Consider the following 22995-nt stretch of genomic DNA (forward strand, 5'->3'; position numbering starts at 1 on the left):
AAATTTCACGAACAATATTTCTAAACAATGTAACAAATACATTTCAAATGCTCTGAGTTACTGACACGAAGTGAATATAATATACAGGGTTATTTTCGTCCCGTGAAGTTTTCGTTTTTCTACAATTGCAAATAGTTTCACCGCGTCTTTAATTCGCCCAGACCCAGTATGTTTAAAAAGAAATAATTTGAAACACTGAAATTCACCTATACTTAAATTCGCCCGCTGACAACAAGGGCGAAAGGGGCGAAAATAAAACGTGGGAGAATATTTCCCTTTATACAGTACCACTATTCATACGCAAAAAAATTGACAAACAAAGCTCATTGTTATTTTCATGCAAACTCTATGTGCAGATATCCCGGATATCATGATATGCATTTCCTTAAAATGATGTAATTTCATATTATGTATTACATGTAATACCCCATCAGATTATATAAAACATTATCATAATATCACAAAAACAAGGAAACTGATGTAAAATAAAGTTGTCATATTATTTACATCTTCTAGGTATTTTTTAAAACCAGGAAATACATTCCTGTTCAAGCTGAGAAGCAAACTTTTAAAACTAATAAAATTGCATGAGGATAAAAAAGTGTTAATTCGCATGTACAAGCCAGTGACTATACTTAATAACCACAAAGTATACACAAATAGGCACATGCACGTTTAAAACAGTAAACATCCGTATTTTTAAATTGTAAATTTAGACCCCGGGCTTTTAATCAATTTCAAATATTATAATACTATTCAATTTATCCTATAATGCTTCAAAATGAAAGGCAGCTGTAAAATCACCGACATTTTTTTTTCTACTTTTGATATTGTAAATAGATTTAAAAAAGCTTTCTGTTCCAGTTAATTGTTTAAATATATATTGATTTTGTTTATTCGCGTTAATTACATATTATCTAATAAGATGTCGAAACTTCTCCTACTGCATCAATTTTATCTCTGTGAATGAACGGACCAGCGTTAATTTGTGCTATCTCGAATTGGTCTGTAAAAACTTTGAGTTATCTGATGGTTCGAGATATCAAAGTTAATGAAAGTTGGTCTATTGTTATGTTTCTAGACATGTGTATACATATTATGTTTCTATGTATGCGTATACACCCATGTATATATAGTCATATAAGTTATCGTAATTCATATTGTCGAATAAATACTAGAAGGTTTATTTATTTTATTTCATATCTTAAATAAACTTAAAAAAAAAAAAACATAGAATGTTCTTAAATTATCTTGTAAAGCAATACTTTTTAAGAGGAAAATTTGTGTTCGTCTTTGCCAAATATTCTGATTACCGGATACACAATACACAAAAAACTGATAAACCGATAAGTGTATAAAGAACAGACACGGAAAATGCAACTTAACATTTCTATTCCAGCTTATCTAATCACAACTCCATCTTGTATAAAGTTATGAATGCATAAGCTTTCTTTTAACACCATTGCCGAATAATCTACCCCCCCCCCCCATCCCACGGAATGAAGATTGTATTCTTCGATAGATTGCTTATCAGACACGACGTGTACTGAAGATTGAAATTTTCTAGTACAGACCCATATTTAAGAATATTTAAAGCTGCATGATCAGATTTTGTCATTCTTACAGTATGAAGTACTTTTCCTTACAATCCAATAATCTTAGAAAGTTATAGACTTTCGCCTATTTACACCAGCAAAATTGGTCTCAATTCAAAGTTAGAAATATTCAAAGTAAATGAAATTAAGACTGACATAAATTGAAAACACCACTCATTTACCCCATTTTCGCAAAGTTTGTGATATGGAAGGAAAAACACCCAGGATATACGGTTACATTTACGAAACTCTAATTTTTGACGTTTTACAGAAAACATTGCTCTGCGAAGACATGCTTGGCAGCGTTATCCCTTTCACGGCACACCATGGAATGCAACCTATGCTGTTGACGGACGTCGATCAGATCTCGCCCCGGCTGGAGGACAGTGTGCGATATCAGCGGATGATAAATCAATAGCAGAATGGCAGGTGGATCTAGGAAAAGTGCGGAACCTGCATCACGTTTTTATACAATACAGGACGGACAATGTCGCTTGGGGTATTTATCGACGAACGAAGTGAAAAAGAAGGGTGTTCATATTAGATTACTTATCTGAAGATATTTATGTTGAGCATACATACATGTATTTGTTAAGTTTGAATACTTGAGACACAGAATTGGACTGCTTGATTTATTCATCTACAAAGTACTGTAACTGAAACGTAACTTAATATTCAAAGAAATGACATTCCTATATGGACCTATAAGGTTCCTTTTAATTGACGAATATTCACAGCCTCATCCTGTGTGATTAATGCATAAGTTTTATGATGCTTACAAAAATTAGTCACAAAATTATTTATATGCATAATGTGTGTTAGACATTTTCTACGAAACAGCAGTACGTATAAAAACGACGAATAATAAGCCTTAAAGATGGTCAAATAATCGTTGCCACTAAACAAGGTCAGATGACATCAATGGCGATGCAAGAAAATCTTCAAATCATATATCAGTGTATAAAATTGATTCTACACTCAAAATGTGCCCCCGCCTCTCTCTCTCTCTCTCTCTCTCTCTCTCTCTCTCTCTCTCTCTCTCTCTCTCTCTCTCTCTCTCTCTCTCTCTCTCTCTCTCTCTCTCTCTCCCCCCACCGAGTTTACATAAACATACACACTTCTCTTGTTCAGTCTTGACTTTGTGTATTTTTAAGACATACCTTTTTACAAATTTGTTAAACCTTAACTACTCTACACTGAAATAAGTTTTTGTTCGGTGTTCTTGAACTTACAGATGAAAACAACTACTTTAAAAGTAGATTGTTGGGATTTTCAATCTATGTATCGAACACCACCTACAGAAAGGACTGGAAACTGTGTTTCAAGGACAACAACTATACCAGAGCCACAATACCCAATCCTATGAATGTTACGTGCCTTATTCACGGGAGATATGTCATTTACTACAACAACAGAACTCATCGTCCCTTCCCTTCTGGATATTCCACTTACGCCTTTAACGATTTGTGTGAGGTTGAAGTTTATGGTAGGATTTAAAGAATCTTTTTAATTAAAGAATTAATGAATATATAGAGCAGATTTTGCATTCTTAAAAAGTATACCATATAGTTTTTTATTCCATATTTTATTCAAGCCTGAAGTTTAGTCAAATTTAGTAATGCATATAAGAGAATGATTTATATATGCATCGTTTTTGATAAAAACAAATTTTTATGAATAATTCATTACTTCTTCCTCTACTTTATAGAAGACGTGAACCGTATCACGTAGACAGCTGTCAAGAATTTACTTCCCGATATGTTATTATTACTTTTAAACATCGATTTTGAAAGTATAATACGTTTAATATGTTATGTTTACTAATACGATAGAAACTAGAGCAGAGGTCGTGGCAAAGCCACGAGTAGGTCTTCGGTTGTTGCTGTGAGTTGAAAATATATGTGATATGGTGTCAAACAATTATAATTACTTAACTTTCAGTTCTGCTTTTGTTATAAAAACGTGTTGTGATTGAAAGCCTGCATATAAAACGTGTTTTGAAAAAGAAAATGTTTTAGGAAAACTATTTGTCGCACACAGTTTATGTAATCGTAACAATCATTATTTAAAAAATGAGATATTTAATGGCGAGTTACATTTTCAGAGAATAGCAAGCATTGTTATAAACAGTATGTACTCATGTGTCATGTCAGGAATTGTGGTTTTTTTTTAAACCGAGCCCGTTTACAAAACACGTAACCTTTACTCTAAGATAACTTCTTTATTTAAATATTGCTAAATTTATGAAGACAATGTGCAATTTAGAATTGTTGCGTGCTGACAAAATTTACAGACCCTGAAACGTACTACTACACCAAAAAAGCGTGCGACTTACGTGCGAGAAACGTTTCGTGTTAACCGTTTAGCGTTTCGTGTGAATCGTGAAGCGTTTCGTGTAAACCGTTTAGCGTTTCGGACAAAGCGTGCAGAGTTTCGGTCAAAGCGTGTAAATCGTTTCGAGCAAAGCGTGCGAGAACCATGTGAAACGTTCATCAGATTTTATTCGGAACTCTGACAATTTGTTTCAAAATTGCGCTCGTGTTTTACATTACACGTACTTTAAACTGTTTGTGATTGGCAAAACTCTTTTGTAGGTATTTTCATGAAAAAAAATCTAGAAGAAATGATATACTTATCATTTTACAAAATTTAATTTATTTTTAACAAACAAAAGAAAGGTATATGTATTAAAAGACGACTAGTTACAGAGTACATGTATATATAACGTTTTTATACGATGTTTCAGTACTGGTACATCTACAGTCGTTTTACCGGTAACGAATATTTGCCAATATCGAATAATTTTTAGAAAAATTATTGGTTGAAGACGAAGTTGAGGTTTTAAAAAATCCTAGCTAGGTAATTATAAAACAGAAATAAATATTCTATCAGTGCGTGAAGTTGTTTGCCATTTGTACGATTATTTACCGAATTGTTTACAAATTAAAAATGTGACCCACATATGAGCTGCCGGAAGTTCAAAGCAGAAAAAACGAAAGTGTGAAAACAAATAAGCCTTACTATGAAAATAAGTTTGTTATTGATCCCTATTTAGTGGATAATTAGTAAATATAATTCATTTAAAAAGATAATGCATCATATCAAATTATAATGGAGCTTTGAATGAAATTACGACTTCAAATAGAACCACGTGTAGTTTTCCTATATAGTTTCGGTTCTTTGCGACAGAAGTATTATTTGGCTGCATATATTGATAGATATACGGGAAAAACAAAGGAAAATGGCAACTACTTATCATCAATTGCTATTATAAAGTGTTTTTATGAAAATTCAATATTATAAAGTAACGCAAATGAAAACTGTTCAAGTCCGGTTTCAATTTGACGGGAAAACGGTATGATGAAAATAACGATCATGTTATTTGTTTAAATGACATATTCCCACAATTGTTTTCCTTCTTCATTTATAAGTCCATTAACATGTACCTCTAGTATATTTTGGAAATTAATTCGCCTCAAAATATTCGGCAAGAAGTGATAAAGGGCGCTTAATTCGATACTGGGAAACGAATTCGAAACTAGGAAAATGTAGGGGGTGTTGAAATTACTGTCTCCGTAATTCATCCTTTATATTTTCGGAAGTTTTATACTACAATTTAGAAGGACAAAGAAACGCGATTTAAACAAAAAATAAAAACATTTGTAATTCCGATAATAATAGTTGCATGCACGACGAAACCGCATGCTGATTCGTTACCGGTAAAATGACTGTACAATATTAAAATTCGCTATATTAAAAAATATTAAATACGGTTAGCAAAACATGATTTCTGTTGGAACAAGCCGTAATCAACTTTAACTTACACGAGCATGGTTTGATAAGCATGTATTTTTTTTAATTCATTGACATCGATAACTCTTACTGAGACCATTCGGCTTTGCGCAAGCGGCACACATAACCTCGGACATCGGGTGAGACCTGCACCTGGCTTAACCTGTCAATCAAACTCTGTGTATTTGTTTTCATTGGATGGTCAAGCGTCTCTTTTTTTGTCAATAGCCAATGGAAAATTTATGACTTCAAGGTATTCGGAATCAGTATTTGATGAAGCACACAATTTAAATGATAGTAAATTTATTAAGTATTTGAACAAAATTAAATGTAAACATAGAATTAACATACTGATCATTTCTATGAATTGCGGGAAGTAAGTTCTTTGGAATCCCGATTATAGATATTTTTACAAGTAATCATTTTAATTATTTAAACCACTGTTGACGGAAAACAAGAGGTCTTAAAAGTAATTAACGCACAGGGATTTGCCTACAATGTACACAGTCATGCAATTAATTATTATGGGAATCTTTACGTATGGTACTTAATTCAAATAGATCATTATAATCTATACACTGTACGCCGTTATACATCTATACACTGTACGCCGTTATACATGTAAGGAGCGCCGGTAATATATACGAAGATTGAGTCAAAAATTTAAATCATTTTTATTTCTTGTTCTTTTCAATACAATGTTAAATTACTTTGAAAAAAAATCCGAAATAGTAATTACAACTTTCTTTTTTGTTTAATCATTTGAATTTTTTCTGAGGTACATGAGTATGTAAAGGACATATTTATTTACGCGAATGATACGACATAGAAAAAAAATTATCGGATGTTTGTATAACATTGTTTCCTAATGAATGTGACTTATTTAATTTTAAATATTTTTCAACATTATGAATGTTAATAATATCAGATTTATTTACTGTTTGTATTTTTACATCGTTACCTCTAAAACCAATAAAAATACTAATGTTAGAAGAAAAATCAAATCCCGCCGAATACTGAAAAACCGATTTCAGTTTGTAATCATACGGATTTTATTTTTGGTATTGACTATTGAGTTACGGTAACATTTTTTGTGGATGATTTTTTTTATTTATCATTTTATTTAGTAAAAGCACCATTCCAACTGTTACTCAATTACATAAGAATTGATGACATGGGGCTATATATGTTCTGAGCTGTAGCGACACAAGATTCTCGGTCGCACGTGGCGATTCAATTTTAAACACAGACTGACCGAATGAACAAACGGGTGGGAAAGTGAAACAAAATGTTACACATAAGAAGAAGCCACTAAAAATGATTTTCGACAGATCTTGATATCGTTTCGCCAATCAAAAAAAAAAAAAAATACCAGCGCGAGCTCCTGTCAGCGGGCCGGGAGGAGGGGGGGGGCAGCAATGAGTTCGCTTCCACAATGAAACGTATACATGTAGAATCAAAGTACTGAAGAACTGACGGGAGTTGATTTTGTCGATGTTTATTTATTTTAAAATCAATGATATGTTTTTTTGCATGACAAGTACATGTATACGCAGTTTCTAATTTGAATTGCGCATATTTTTATAATATGAATTTTTGAAATGAACTTTTTCGACTAGAATGTCGAGAAACCTCCATATGAATCATGTTAAATAATATTTAAAGATAAAATTTATTCAATTAAACTATGTATCAGTGGTAGAAATATTTCTCGAAAATTGTATGGATCCAAGCAATATTGAACTCTAGTCTCGTTCAACCAAACGCTCGGCTGACACCGTAAATCTCCGACAAGGGTTTACGGAGACAGCCGAGCGTCGAGTTGAACGAGACTATATTGAACTCTGGCGTAGGAATACATACGACTACAAAAAATATTTAAATTGTTCGTATCATTTAAAATCTGACTATATTTAAGGTATTTGTATATAAGTTTCTTTGAAAAACAATGCTTTAGCATACATTACATCGAATTCATCAATTAATTTCAAGAACTAAGTCTTGTCAGGAGCAATCATTTGTGCTGAGGTCCAAACACTGTTGTCCGCGTGACTGCATAGGAGAGTTGATTAAAAACCAACTCCCAAAAACTACAGAAGTGATTAATATGTGACCGATAGAATCTAATCCAAAGTTGTTTAAAACTCAAATGAATATTCTTTTAAATATTCATCGAATGCCTCAACTCTGGACATTCTTTTATCGTGCTAGCACATACCGCAAACATGTAACATGGAACTTTGATTATAATTTGATTTGATTTTTAAACCACCTTGTACGCTCTCGTATACATCAATGCTTAATCAACTGTACAAGTAAAATAAATTTATCTTTTCATCTTAAACCAATATAATAGTTGAAAACATAATAATCCGTGCAAAATATGAAACATGAACGCGTGATAAGGTACATGTAGAAGATCACGAACCGACCGCGGATCACTTGTCCACTCGCGCCGGATCTCCTCAGCCATGTGCGATGGATGATCATCATTTAAATGTTTAATATTTGGGGGTGGGGGGGGGTTGTTGTTGTTGTTGTTGATTTAAAACATTATTTGAACAGTTTATAAAATATTTTACATAAACAAACCAACCATTAATTTATGTCTGACGATGTTTCCGATTTGGAGTAATATCGTTCATTAATATTCATTTACACTCAAATTTAATTAAATACAAAATGGACAAACTTTTATAACATAAAATTAAAACAGTTCTTGTATTTACGGCTATATTTACTCAAACACGTTCATATGCATGGAAGTGTGCGTCTCGGTGTGCGAATCTTGTGTATTAAATAACCGCTATGTAGTGCAGCCGTGGCTGAGATCCTCGGCCGTGGGCGAACGATAGATTACGTAAAGGTACAACGCACAGACCCGCACAGCTCATAACCCAGGAAGCTTTGAAAAGATTGCAGTATAATGACCTTACTCTATCAAATAGAAGTTATTTATTTTAAACTTAAAACCCACAATTGATCTATGTCTATTATTGCTTTAGATTGAGAATGCCATTGCTTTTATTAATTAACTGAACGATTTCTTAATTGACACCCAATCGTTTAATCCATAAATATGTGTAATCAAAACGAAAACAATTCTTGAGTTTGCTGATAAATAAACACATATATGAGAGACGCAACTCTCGTGTATTAGATAACCGCTGACCGCTAGGTAGTCCAGCCGCGACCATGGTGACCGATTTTCTCGGCCGCGGGCGAGGGAGAGCTTACGTAATGGTACACATACACAGCTCTGATTCAAGGTAGATTTTAAATGCATGGAGTTTATAACTAAAATGTAATGCATATATAGATATTTTTAATTCCATATTTTGTGGTTTACTAGAAAAGAAAAAGTTAACAATGATTTGTTTTCCAAATCCCGTTTTTAAGGATTGTGCATTATAAAAACTTAACAACAATGACTTAAACTCCTAAAAAAAAAGCACGTATTCTAAAAAAAAAATTCTTTTGAATTAATGCCGTTTGTATAAACCAGCATACTTTCTGCAGTAACTTTATGCCAGTTGTACGCGCAAAGACTTTCGTTAACTTGTCAAATGAAAACAGGTACATGTTAACATGTAAAGCTTGTTACACTCATACTACACAAATCACTTACAAAATAACATTGTAACGACCTTTATGAGATCCCAACAAACAACTTTTCCAGCGACAGCCATATCAAAATCCTAACCGTTTTTGAGTTATTAAGCAAAAACTTTTAGGGGCCATTGGTCCTTATTTTAAGGGGCCAGCCCCTTTTTATTGGTGTCAAATGAGAGCCCTTGATATTCTGCACAACTTTTATTCTACATGTTTTAACAAATTATTTTTTGTTTAAAAGATACAAAGGAAAATATGACTAAATTTTCGCACTCTTCCGAATCCTGTTTTTTAAACCCCTACCTTTTCCTAAATAAGGAACGTAATCCAAAAACAAAAACCGATGTATACAACTTCAATGTCTTTGTTATTCAAATTCGTTGGATTCTCATTCCCTGCTATCATAGTCTCAGAGCCTTTGTCTGGAAACCAAAGGCCCCAAAAATTTTTAAAAGGGGAATAACTCGTTAACGGAAAGGGAATTCTAACTTTTATGAACTGATGAAGATAGTGTTTCGTAAAGTCCATTAGCCCTGAAAATTTGAGCAAAAACCGTTCAGAAATGAGCACGATATGAAGCCTCAAAGTTCGCGTCTAGGAAGAAAAAAAAAAAGAAAAATAAGAATAATCTTAACCCGCACAATAATAGAAAGGTCTTCCGTTGGAAACGGAAGACCTTAACTACAACAATTATCAACAAATTTATTGCTATAATTGACTCTGAATAGATAGAACGTCGTAAAAGCATTGCGGTTATCAAAAAGAAGGCTGGATGGTTGTGAAACATGTACATTGTACCTACTTTAATGAAAAGAACAGCTCTGTTAAGAGATGAAGGAGGCCATTCAATTTTGAGAGTTTAAGCTTAGGAGTTTTCTTTCCTTAATAAGAGTTTACGACAAAAAATCATACAGGTCTAGAATTCTAAAATAGATATGATACCACGTAGTTTGTTGACTTCCTCATTCTATTTTTAAAAAAAGAGAAATATTTCAGTTGTCCTCAATAGTGTTTTAAAATCCATAATTTAAGGCTTAAACGCTTAAAACATAAATCATTAACAAATTATCGCTGGTGCATAACGTTATAAGAACGTTTGCTATGTAGACAAGCTGAGGCCTATATTTCTAATTAATGTTTTCTTGATACGCATTTTGAGAACACTTTCCGCGTCTACGTTCATTGAGATGTATTTTGAAGGACATGTACAGAGAAAGTACATTTTTATTCTAAGAAATGCATAACATTTAGTTCAGATGAAACGCACAAAGTTTTAGCTCCTTTAAAATTCTTAACGTTATCATCGTTATCATCATTATCGATACTACTATACTAAAATAATAGACTCGAATTTATGGGTTTTAATACCAATAAAACGGAAGAGTTCTGTCTTTCCTTTTATATATTTTAAACATCATGGGTACTTGAAGATTACCAATATTTTTTTTTATTTTATCTCAATCAAGCGTCACTAATTAATAATCAAGGAAAATTCCTTTTTAAAAAATCCGAATATCATTTGAATTTTTTGGATTTTACAATCTTGCGCATGCGCATTACATTCACGCTAAATCATTGGAGGCTTTTTAGTTTATGTTTCCACAATATCACATTTGCATGCATAAACTCAGAAACGATAATACAAATACGTGTAAATTTTCCTTTAAAATTTGCTGTATAATCTGTTTATCAAAGAAAAGATGGAATATATTCTAACTCAGTGCATTTTATATGAAAAATCCCGAGAGTTCCGAACGTCAACATAGTGTGTAAATAAAAGTTTAACGTTGGTGAAAAAGTGTACAATTCTTCATTAATATGAATTAAATTTTTAGATGAAAGTTATTTACAGTTTCAAAATGGTTTGTTATGAATAGTTTGACTGTTTTTTTTAATGCAGCTTTATTAATTTCCTCCAAAATCGTTTCGAAGCGATTCTGTAATTTTTGAATTACATTACTGGTATATGGGAGGCACTGGTGAAGGCTTGTCCCGAGACGCAGTAAGATTATTCTAAGCAGAGTGCAGTGAAATAAATAGCAATATTGTAGGTTTAAAGCTTCGTTATGTAAATGACAAAAATATACGGTATGTCGATGTATCTATTTCGTAAATGTCCTAAATATATTTGCAATGTCAAACCGTGCACGCACGGGTAATAGTCTAGTAATATAGTCTAATATAATAAAATACAATAAAACATAACATATTGATTGTTGTATTAAGAGTTTTTATATTTCGTGAACGTCAATTTTAGTTAGAGAAGTCGAAAACTATAACCATAACCATTAAGTCGTTTAATATGGTGAGTTCTTTGTTTCATTTTTTATAGGTTGTCTGACCTTAGGATATTACGGAGAGAACTGCTCCACTCCTTGTCCAGAAAACTGTAAGGGTGGAGACTGTAACATTGTGGATGGAACTTGTATTAGCTGTGTTCTGGGATATAAAGGATCTGTGTGTAACGAAGGTACAGCTTTATTAGTATAATGTTTAATTTTACTGATAAAAGTTAAGTCTTATGGACGTATTTATGGCGTTGGAAAGCTAACATATGCATATATATTTTTCATTGCTCGAGATATTTTATTTATCTTTGCTTATCCAAACTTCACTTCAAAGTCTGTGGCGCTTGCTACGAAAAAGAACAATGTGACTACAAAAATGGTACTTGTCCAAATGGATGTGAAGACGGGTATAAAGGGAGACAATGCAAAACTGGTAAAAATGAAATAGTACACTCAGGCTTATGTAGAATGAACATACACATGACGTTTGTAGATACAATTCAAATAGATTTCATTATGTTCTTACTAAATTTCAAATTATGCTTATCGTTTGTAAACATAGTAATCCGATTCAATAGCCAAATAGAAATACACACATACATTTATATTTAAACGATTGGGACGGATGATATGTCTGTCTGTATGTAGCAATTTCTCATGATTCTGATGTATGCTTAGTGGGTGCTTGTGGTTTTTCCTAATCTAAATTTTACAGGTATATTTTGTTTGACAAAAATTCCAAAATTAAGAGTAAAATTTATTAAAATAAAAGTCATCGTAAATTTTTTTTAAAAAGTTGATTGCAGGAAGTTATATGATATTCTGACTAACCAATATCTATTTAAAATCTACTCACTTTAAGCTATATGATATGATGTAATATTTTCATTTTGATTGATAAAAACTGTATAGATTTTTCATTCCTCCTTAACGTATATCTACTTTCAAATTTTTGTCAACGATTCCAGAAATGATTCTATGAGATATCCGGTGTCCGGTAAAGCTCGAACTTGTTTAAAGGTATTAACAAAATTTGAAATTCCTCTTTTTCATGTAATGTCAGTTTGCAACAACAACACGTATGGACCTAATTGCTCTAGGACATGTGGACATTGTCTCTACCTGTATGGAGAAAAATGTAACAACGTGACCGGTCAGTGTCCTCGCGGATGTGTTTCCGGTTTTCAAGGAGACCTTTGTATTGAATGTACATACATTGCATAGTATTCGATTATTTTAACTTATTCAGAACCTTTTGTGCATGAGTAGCATTTTTCTCCAAATCATGAGAAAAATGTATGAATACCTAATTATGTAAACATTTTTTACTTTGGTCATTTGTTGTTTTTTTTTTTCCAGCAAGAGATAAATTCAAGAACAAGACACTTGTACGGCCAATGAATGATGGTTTGATTATTTAACAGCATACATGTAATGTAAAATGTGATAACAATACTTCATTCTAAATATTTTTTTTAAAAAAATTGTACAATTATCTGATAGTGTTTAAAGTATATACATTTACTCGTTTTGTTTTAATTTAGTTCAGTTGAAATAAAATCAGAAATTTTACATGATAGCGTTAATTAAATTTTGATCTCTAGAAATTCTTAAAGTATTTAAATAGACAATGTAAAATTTTAATTAAAAGGACAGATAATCATTGGTGTTGGGATTTTTCAAAACTACGTTTGAATATGAAAAAGGAATATAATCTAAACACATCAGATAAAAGTGATCGTGTACATGCTTGTTAGTGACAGCTGAAATTACAAAAGACTAAATTATTTTGACCAAAAAATTGAAAATCAATATGACGAAATCCATGTTATGTGATATTTCCCTTCTTTTTTATCTTAAAAAGTATATACAAAGTAATAAACAACTTAACATGACATTGAATAAAACAAAATGAAAAATGGACAATTGCTACTGGGTCCTAGTTCCTTGTGGCTCAGCAAGGATTTAATCAAAACAATTTACATCTAAAAATGTAAAAAAAAAAAACAACAACAAAATAACACAAATTAACAAACAAATAAACAAAAAGAAATGAGTATAGGTAAAAAGGAAAGGAAATATTGCCCCCCCCCCCTCTCTTTTCAATAATAATGTAACTGTATAAATTAGAGAAACTTGTTCATGTATATGATACTCCTTTGCAGCTTATGGTCCACCTACTGTGCAAACTACAGTTCAAGTTCCTTTTTATTCCATCATCACCGTTGTCGTATTGTTTTCAGTCAGTGCTCTTCTCAACCTGTTTTTCATGTACGTTACTTACTAGTACTCGAATTTTTTTTCACTCGATCGTGATCGTATTTTCTTGTAACATTTGAAAATACGTCATGCCAGTTTACTAAACTTTCAGATCCAGACAGGTACTTGCAAGATGCCGCAATCGAGACGAAATGGTAGACGAATCTGTCGAAAACCCGAACACTATTGTGAACAGTATTTATATTCAAGAAAACGGATTTTCTGCTTACCAAGAAATCGAGCATGCTGACAAAAGAGTAAACTTTAATGTATATACTTCATTAGCATAGAACCCGAATGAAAACTACGTTTTTTCAAAGATATATATTATGTGAAAATTCGAATCATTTGTTAGAAAGACAAAATATTTTTTTTTTTAAATGTCTTACTCTTACCCTTGACACGGCCAAATGAACATATTAGTATACAGTAAAACACGGTTATAGCAAACACGCTTATAATGAATTGACGCTTACAGCAAAGTGAATTTCATTCCCCAAGACTCTATTTCATGTTGTAAACTTGACGGATATAACGAGTTACGCTTATAACGAAGCTTAATTTCCCGTCCCTGGGACTTCGTTCTAAGCGTGTTTTACTGTACTGGGATCTGTTAAAATGTTGAAAAAGAAACAGCATCCCATTTTGTTAAAGCATTTGAATGCTATATTCGCCTTTTGTTTTTGTAATATATTTTGTGTGATATTTTTGTGTTCTTTTTCATTTGTTTATTGCTTTTGCTTAATGTTTGTTTTTGTTTGTTTTTATTTTTTTTTATTTTTTCAGGGTTTTCACAGAAACGTTACGTCTATTTCTTGTTGATTGTTGATTAAATGTTTTCATTTATAAATAAAAAATGTAAAAATGTTTTGAATGCCTTGTTTAATACAAGACTCTCATTTAATCAGTCTTAACATGAGTTGTAGTTTTAGCTTATCTCCTACCAAATAAATGAATTACAGTAATCCTTGAAGTCATTTTGACGCAACTGAAGCTCCAAATTTTTGAAATTTATTTTTCTATTTTTAAGGTTTAGATTTATGAGTGTCGTTGATGCTTTCTAACGTTTCAAGGCTCGTCTTGTTATTGTTTACATATGTGTTATATCGGTAGAAGTTTAAATTAAATGATATGTTGATGGTATTATTCTATGGTATACTGATATTTAGTTGAATGGGAGAAAAATAAAGTAGTCTAGACGAAACATCTCTTAAATTGCTTTTTACTCTGATATATCTACAAACAACACAAAATGTGAAACTCTAAGACCTTTTGACGAAAATTTACACTCGAATAACCAAAACAATGTTTGTTGCAGATTGTTTTCTGAGAAGAAAGTTAGATAATTAAATAGTTGAAAAAATTATTAAGCGAAATTGATACGGAGCAGAAATAACCCTGTATACAGTTTGTCGTTTTTTATTCGTTGAAATGAAAGATTGGTTTTTCATATTAAAGTGCTTGAATTTTCTTATTGACTTATTGCTATTCATTCCTTTTTCAGTTAAGACAGATGGATAAAGCAATTGAGTTTGATATGTTGATTGATCGAAATACTGTAAAATCATTAGAGTTCGTGGTGGCTCAATTTTCGTGGAATTGGTGGATACCCTTCACCCACGAATTAACATTCTCCACGAATTAATAAATTAGGGTAATAAAGACATATTTCCTTTGCAGATTGAACAGAATACACGAAAATACGTTTCCACGAACCTGTAAAATTTAAGCAATCCACGAAAATTGGCCCCCACGAAATGTAATGGTTCCACAGTAGCAGGTAATCGATGTAACACAAAGTAAAAGCAATGCATAATACCAGTCTCGTTCCACTATATTGTGAATAGAGTGCAGTTTAATATGGCTTAAAGAGGGGGTGGATAGTCATGAATATTTATTTTTAGACAATATTTATCCCCTGAAGACGAAGAGCTCCTTTTAAAGATATTAGTACATGTAATTATTCATAATTTTAAACCTTAAAATTTGTAGAATGTTCCTTTACTATGTAACATATTGTGCGTCTATTAATGATATTAAATTATTTAAGGTTAATATGACGGTATGATTTGCTGATCATCCAGCCTTCTAATGATCTACGTTACAACGGTTTGTTATTTTTAACACGGTGTGTTGTCATTGCCTTCAATGTTTTACCTTGCCAAAGCATATACTGAACATGCACTCCTCCTGGTAATAGTCTTTTGTACATATAAGATCAACAGGACTGTAATAAATATTTGTTTGCTTGTTGTTTAAAGTGTACCAAATTATGACATACTCTTGAGTCATCACATTTTACAGTTCCACAAGACAAACGTTTGCTGTAAGTGTAGTAATTCCAAGACCAATTCGCTTCTGAATATGAATACAATATAAAGATAAAACTGGTTCTTTTATAATAAGTCCTTCAGATGTATACTTCCCATGCTACTCCACTTTTGAAAGTTAAAGGATCACAAATATAGGAACAGTTTCCGTGTTGCAGTGAAAAAATATTATAAAACCATTAATGGCTTACATGTAACTACAAAAAAAAAAGATAATTGAAGCCTATTAAATACTCGTCAGTGTGCAGTGTGCAAGTCTTTTACCAAGTTGATCTAAAGATAGTGAGGCGATGAACTTTGCTATTTTTTAAAAACCAATTTTTGTTTGAAAATGATGCTATTAATATCTGAATTATTAATAAAATGTGAAACGTGATAACTCCATGTAATTTTAAATAGAATTAAATCTGTTTAATGATTAAATAAATACAATTCCTCATCATATATGAACGGATTTTATTTTCTTTAATTAAACCTGTTTATAATAACTCCGTAGAAACACAAGGAGACTAAAACGTACCCAACCGTCTCCTGTCGAGCGTTAGTTAATCAAACCCCCCAACATAAGTTGATACAAAAAGATTTATTGCTAATTGATTCATGACATCAAATATTCACATCTTCTAGTGTATTTGTTTGCAATAACACTAATATTTAAATTTGTAACGTACAGTTCAATACTTTTCGCAAATGACATATTGTGGGGTGCAAGCAGGCTTTTCATAATTATGCGAAATGGAAATAACTTAAAAATGTCAGTAATATGAATATTAAATATAAAATATTTAATACCATTTATATAAATGTATTTACATTACCACTGTAATAGTGTGTGATAACACTACTAATCTATTTTGTGATATATAGTCCAATACATTTTTCAAAGTATTTCAATATTTAATCGTACAAATGATGAAAATAATAGAAATTAAAATTTATTCTTAAGTCTGAATATTATGAGATGATGAAATACAAACGGGCTTTATCAAATCTACCATTATTAGAACCTTTTGGGATTAGATCACTCCCGACCGTATTTGATGACCGAGTTATACTTCAAAATGATCATTTCTTCATTAAATAAGTAATAAAGATTGTATCCCTGACTTTATGAACACCTATTATTCATGGAATAATCCTTTTGAATCATATTTGATATTTATAACTTCAGTGAAGGTTCAAGTAGAGAACTATTATATAACGAAGTTAAAATGTGATTGAACAATATTAGGATGTATACCAAGAAAGTTTAGAATTTGTTTTAAGTTAGAACATTTAACCACAGTCTTTCAAACGAGCTAAGTACACGCGTACATATATCAAAAAAAGGTAAATGACATAAACATGTGTTATTTGTAAAGAAACTACAGAGCGTTTTATGTCTTTTTGAAATTTATTTTCAGTTCGACAATTATGTTCAATTTTAACAAAGAAAAATAGGCAAATCCAAATGCCCTAAACTTCCGTAATTTGAGAATTATTATGACAATTTTGTATATTATTTTTTTACCAGAAAAAAATATAGCATGTTCGTCTTAATATTCATCGTGCTTCCAAATTACTTGTTAATGTGAATATAATGTACAACTGTCCTTTTTGTGTCTTTTTGACGTTTTGAGAGAATATTAACGAATGTAATTTATGGTAATTTAATCTCTAAATAACTGCTTAAATATATATGCACAAAATGACACACCATGCCAGAAATATCCACTACAAAACACAACTTATGTACAGGAGGAATACCATGATCACGATATCGATACAACCTTGTACACGGATATGTATGTAAAATATATTCTCTTTTTGAAGAGTTCATTTGGTTGCATAACTTGATGGGAACATTGGTAAGATTCTTTTCTGGTAAAACTTAGATTTAATTCAAAATAAAAACACATTTTAATCACTGATCAGAATTTCAATTCATATTATGAATTTATTTACGTAGTTTTATTCCGTGTAATTACATTGTACATGTATATAATATAAAACGTTCATACTCTTTGGTTACAAGCTGAGCTGATGTCGCTACAGTATATGTACATGAAATTATACGAATTTTAATAATCACAAATTTAACCCAAACTAAATTTTCATATGATGATTTTCAAAGCGGTATGTATACAATATTCATATCCATTTTAAGCAGGTACACGCAATTAAACCATACAAAGCCAAGTTACATTTTACGTGTGTTTTATAATTCATTAGCCTAATGAGATATGAGTCTAATATACTTTATACTTTTTTCGATTTTAGAATGATATGATTTGGCTGGTCATATTCATCAAACATTTTTGGACTGTGAATACATATGGTGAGTGAATGATTAAAAAGGACTAACATATCTACCAATATCCATGTGGTGATATTTAGTTTAAACAATGTTTTTGAGTTTATCAATAGCAGGTATAAATAATTGACAACGTTTACAGTAAGTTGGGTAAACAAGCCAACAGACTCATAATATTCTCTCTCTTCGGTAAGGGAATAAAAGAAAGGCAAATTACATCTGCCAAAAAAAAGGAAAGCACACCTAAAACTATAATGAAATGGGAATACAATACATATTGACATAAATTATTAGAAATTTAGAGTTACGTATGCAAAATTTATAATGAATAAATAGGACTACTTTAAAAAATATGTTAATCATCTATATATTAAAATATGCTGAATAATTTTACATGGTTTACATTTTAAGAAAGGATCATCAAACATCAATGATTTAAAGATAATTGACAATTTCTGATTCTAAGGGGGTCAGGATGACTCCTTAAGGTCATGCCTTACATACCATTATGATCTGATGCGCCATGACCAGAGTCGGAATAATATCTTTGGAATAAGGTGTGGATCTCGAAAGAAGAACACTTGGGATAATGATCTAAATACCATCTGAAATGTCTTGAAGAAAGTGAACAATAATGTATGTACATGATATTTGATTCAATTAAGGAACCCAGATATAGATCTATCATCTACGTTTTGTAATACTTATTTACATGTATTAGTTTGTGTTTTGTTTTATACTATTTTAAATAACATTAATTTTTTTCAAATATATGACTTGGAACCCCAACCCCAAAACAAACTCAAATATATATACCCCCCCCCCCCCCATCTTCCCCCTGAAAATGTTCTTGTACCGAGCATGTATTCCTCCTTAAACTATAAATAAAATGAAATAAATAAAACTTGCATTTATTTATGATTTAAATGAAAAGAACCTAACATTAACACTTTTCTTAATTGTCGAATGATCTATTTAAATCAAAATATCATTTGAGGTCTAAAAAGTTTTATAAATTGGTTATTCTCAATGTCATTCTTTTAAAAAAATCACAATACATCTGGCATAATTGACAATTGATCTATTGAGATATGATCTCAATGGAGTCATATTTTCACCCAGGGATCAATAATTAATATTCATTGACAAGTTAAAATTGATAACAATTAAAGATTCAAATTATAAATGTTTATACTTAACACCCTACCCACCCCCATCCCCCAATCAAACCTGGTTGTAAAGTTTCAAGTCTTCTTACATCCTTAGATATGTGCAATAGCAAACATTAAATCCTTTCTTGATTGCTTTTTCTCTACTTATGCACATTATCATTTTGGAAATCGCTTCATTTATTTTTTAAGATTTATTAACAAAATGTTATATGCATGTGTATTCGCCTATTTGGGGCAATTGTAAAGTCTCCTACACCAAGCAGTGTCATCATTTGGCTAGGAACTACCCGCATGGATCAAACACTACATAGTAGTAAGATAAAAAACTTCATTATTTCTAGTTATAGAATGTCAGGGTGTCTCCAAAGGGCATAACCTATATACAATGTGATGCGCAATGACACAGAGAGCAAGAATAAATTATATGGTTTATGGATGAGGATCTCAAAATTTATCAAAATATACAGTGTATCATCTTTTCATAAGGGTTATAGACACCACCTGGGGATCATGTACTTTACACCATTTGATGTATCTTAATGACATTAGAAGATATTTTGTATTTTCCTGTTTCATAGGGTCAGAACAATCCCATAGGGTCATGGCCTACATTGTACATTATCATAATAATACATTAAGAAATAAAGACCCCTTCCTTCCTATTATAACTCGTATAAAAATGATAAGTGTCTACACTTACTTACATGTAATACTTTAATACGAAATTGTTACAGGTTCAATAAGGTAACGATGATAAACTTATTTAAATATTAAAAGATGATTATACAGTATGCTGTCAAAGAGAGATCACTCATTTAGAAAATGAAAGTAATACTTATGTACATACCGGTATTTCATGATAATGTGTTACACTGTACATGTATTATACTTACCTATATTAGTCAACTTCATAATGATTCAATTACATGTAGAGCACAATATGAATATATTTAGCTGATCATCACAAAAGAAATGTTTACGCATGTTAACTAATCCTTTTTTGCAAATGGAAAACACATATCACAGTTGTATTCGTTTGGTTGATTAAAGAGCTGCAAAAGTAATCCTATTTGCCCATTTGCAGTTTGGAGATCCCCGGTATATCTCCAATGTCTACTTTCCAAATAGCAGGTAGATAATGGAGAAAGCAAATGAATACACCCATGTGAAACCCATCTAACCCAAGAACTGGGTAAAACTAGTAACCGCTAATGAGACCTGCAGACCTGTGTTGTATACGGAACTTCAGACATAGATCAGTTATTTGTAACATGCATGTATTTTTATGTCCTATTCTTCAAAACTACTTGCACTATTTTATTTGGTAAATAACAGCTTTTAGGGGGTGCAGAACATCTGCCTATTGTGATATATACTTCCTATTGAAAAAAAAAACAATAAATTTTAAATGTAATATTTTCCCACAAAATAATATTTCCTAACATTAAAGCTCAATGGGTTAGAGCGTTTACATGTCGGTAAGGACATTGGGTTCCGATGTGTATTTTTGGTAATTTGACTATTGAAATAAGTTAACCTAATACCCCGTGTGGTAAGTTCCATTTATCGAAGAAGTATGCACATCTGGTTGCAAGCAAGATAACTCCCCCAACTATTATAATCCTGCTTCACCAAATCCTTGTGCACATGCGCATGTCAAAAATAGCATCTTCCTCTTTTTCATCAAGACAACAAAGAGAACGGCAGTGCCAAGAGACAATTTAGGATCCGTATATTATAATTTGGTATTGTCTGTATCATTTATGTATGCATTATGGTTGTTTGCTAAGATTTGGCGTCTAAATCTTACCCCAAAGCATCCGATGGTTTTGGATGTTTGTAACAGGACACCATGATGCACGGCATCCAATTAGAAGCTAGTCGCATTCCACGGGCGCACCAATAGTTAATATCATACTTTTAATCGTTGATTAAAATATTCAAGTCAAGTAAACGTTAATATTTTATAATATTATATAATCTGTACCAACGAGTTTATCACAATTATTAGTCTAGTACTAACTGTCTCGTTTAATTTTATCTGGCATTACTGAATCACATGTCTTTTTTATAGAACACCCTGATATTCGCATAATTTATAAGTCCACTATAATGCACTTCTAATCCCAAAGGCTCACCATGTTGAGAGCTGCGAAGTCTAGGGGCAGTAAAGCAAAATCACCTTATATGCGGTCCAGAGCAGGCCCCTCCACTAGCGCTGCCGTTCCTGCTGGGGTCCAACCAGGGACCCCCCCCCCTTCCCGGTCAAGTACCTACTGTCATCCCTCCACAAACGACACCTTTGGACCAAGCCACAAACATCCCAGCTTCTCTAGACCCAGGTACGGATGTATTTGCTACAAATCCCGCACCACTGTGTAGCGTCACTGACGCCTTAGGCTCTCACTTGCCAGTAAATATCAGACAAGCTATTTATAGCAATGAATTCATTCATCTACACAAACTTTTGCATACCAAAGCGAGCGAAGAGCTTCAACAACTATTGGCGTTAGTTAACGGGGAAATAGTTATTAAGCCAAAACATTAGAAAGCTAAGATCACCGATGTTGAAACTTGGACCAATGCATTCCTCATCTTTACCAGTGTTTTTCTGGCCGAATTCCCTGACCAAACCCAACAGCTCCTTAAATATAAAAACATGGTCTGTACTGCAGCTTCTAGGTCTTCCAGCAGCAGCTCGTTGGACTACGACATCCAGTTTAGGCTCAAGCGCTCCCACAACCCATTACTCCCTTGGGACACTGTAGAAGCAGAACTATGACCGTTGTGTGTGGTCCAGTCCCCACAAACACAAGCAAATTTTCCACATTATTGCATTGAATTATCCAAACTACAGCAAATGTCGATACAGTGGTCCACTACCTCAATGGTTTTTTGTTTGCAGGCCCGGCAAATAACAATACCTGCCTCAACTTAATGAATACATTCGATCACGTTTGCTAGTAATTGGGGGTACCTATTTCGCAAGAGAAGTCCGAGGGCCCTACTACATGTACTAGCATAACATTTTTAGGCCTTGTCATCGACACCATCAGTCAGTCAATATTTGTGCCCCCTGAAAAAGTCAAAGACCACCAAGTTTTGTTATCTAGTTCCATTTCTAAACATAAAATCACCCTTAAACAAATGCAATCGTAAGCGGTGTCTTTAGCTTTCATAACCAAGCCATTCCAGCAGGCACAGCTTTTTGCAGGAGAATGTATAGTAGTTTATATCGCAGGCAGTTAAACCGTATAATTATATTAGAGTAACAAAAACTCTAAAGCAAGATATGCAAGTTTGGCTCAAATTTCTAGAAAATTTCAATGGCTTAACCCCATTGTCAGCCCCCGATTGGTTGGATCAAGATACTTATGGCATCCAACAGCGCGGGCTTCTTGGGTTGTGGTGTCATCTTTGGTAGTCATTGGGCCTACATTCAGTGGCCCCAGCACTGGTCATCAGATATAAGAAGAGACATAACCTACCTTAAGTTCATTCCCGTAGTTTTAGCCATATTCACATTGGGTCATTCACTTAAATCTAAAATGCTTATTCTGAACATTGACAACCATATTCTAAATCAAAAGTCATCAAAATCCGAAAGAGTCATGTCTTTTTTTTGGACCCATGCTGATTAGGATTATGCATTTA

The 22995-nt window shown here is 32.3% G+C and overlaps 1 pseudogene; it reads left to right on the top strand.

Moving 5' to 3' along the window:
- LOC128174549 (multiple epidermal growth factor-like domains protein 11) overlaps positions 1–22995 on the top strand; it is a 158881-nt pseudogene that overhangs the window by 79563 nt on the left and 56323 nt on the right.

This window comes from Crassostrea angulata, chromosome 2, assembly GCF_025612915.1.
Source record: "Crassostrea angulata isolate pt1a10 chromosome 2, ASM2561291v2, whole genome shotgun sequence".
In the NCBI taxonomy this organism is placed as follows: domain Eukaryota; kingdom Metazoa; phylum Mollusca; class Bivalvia; order Ostreida; family Ostreidae; genus Magallana; species Magallana angulata.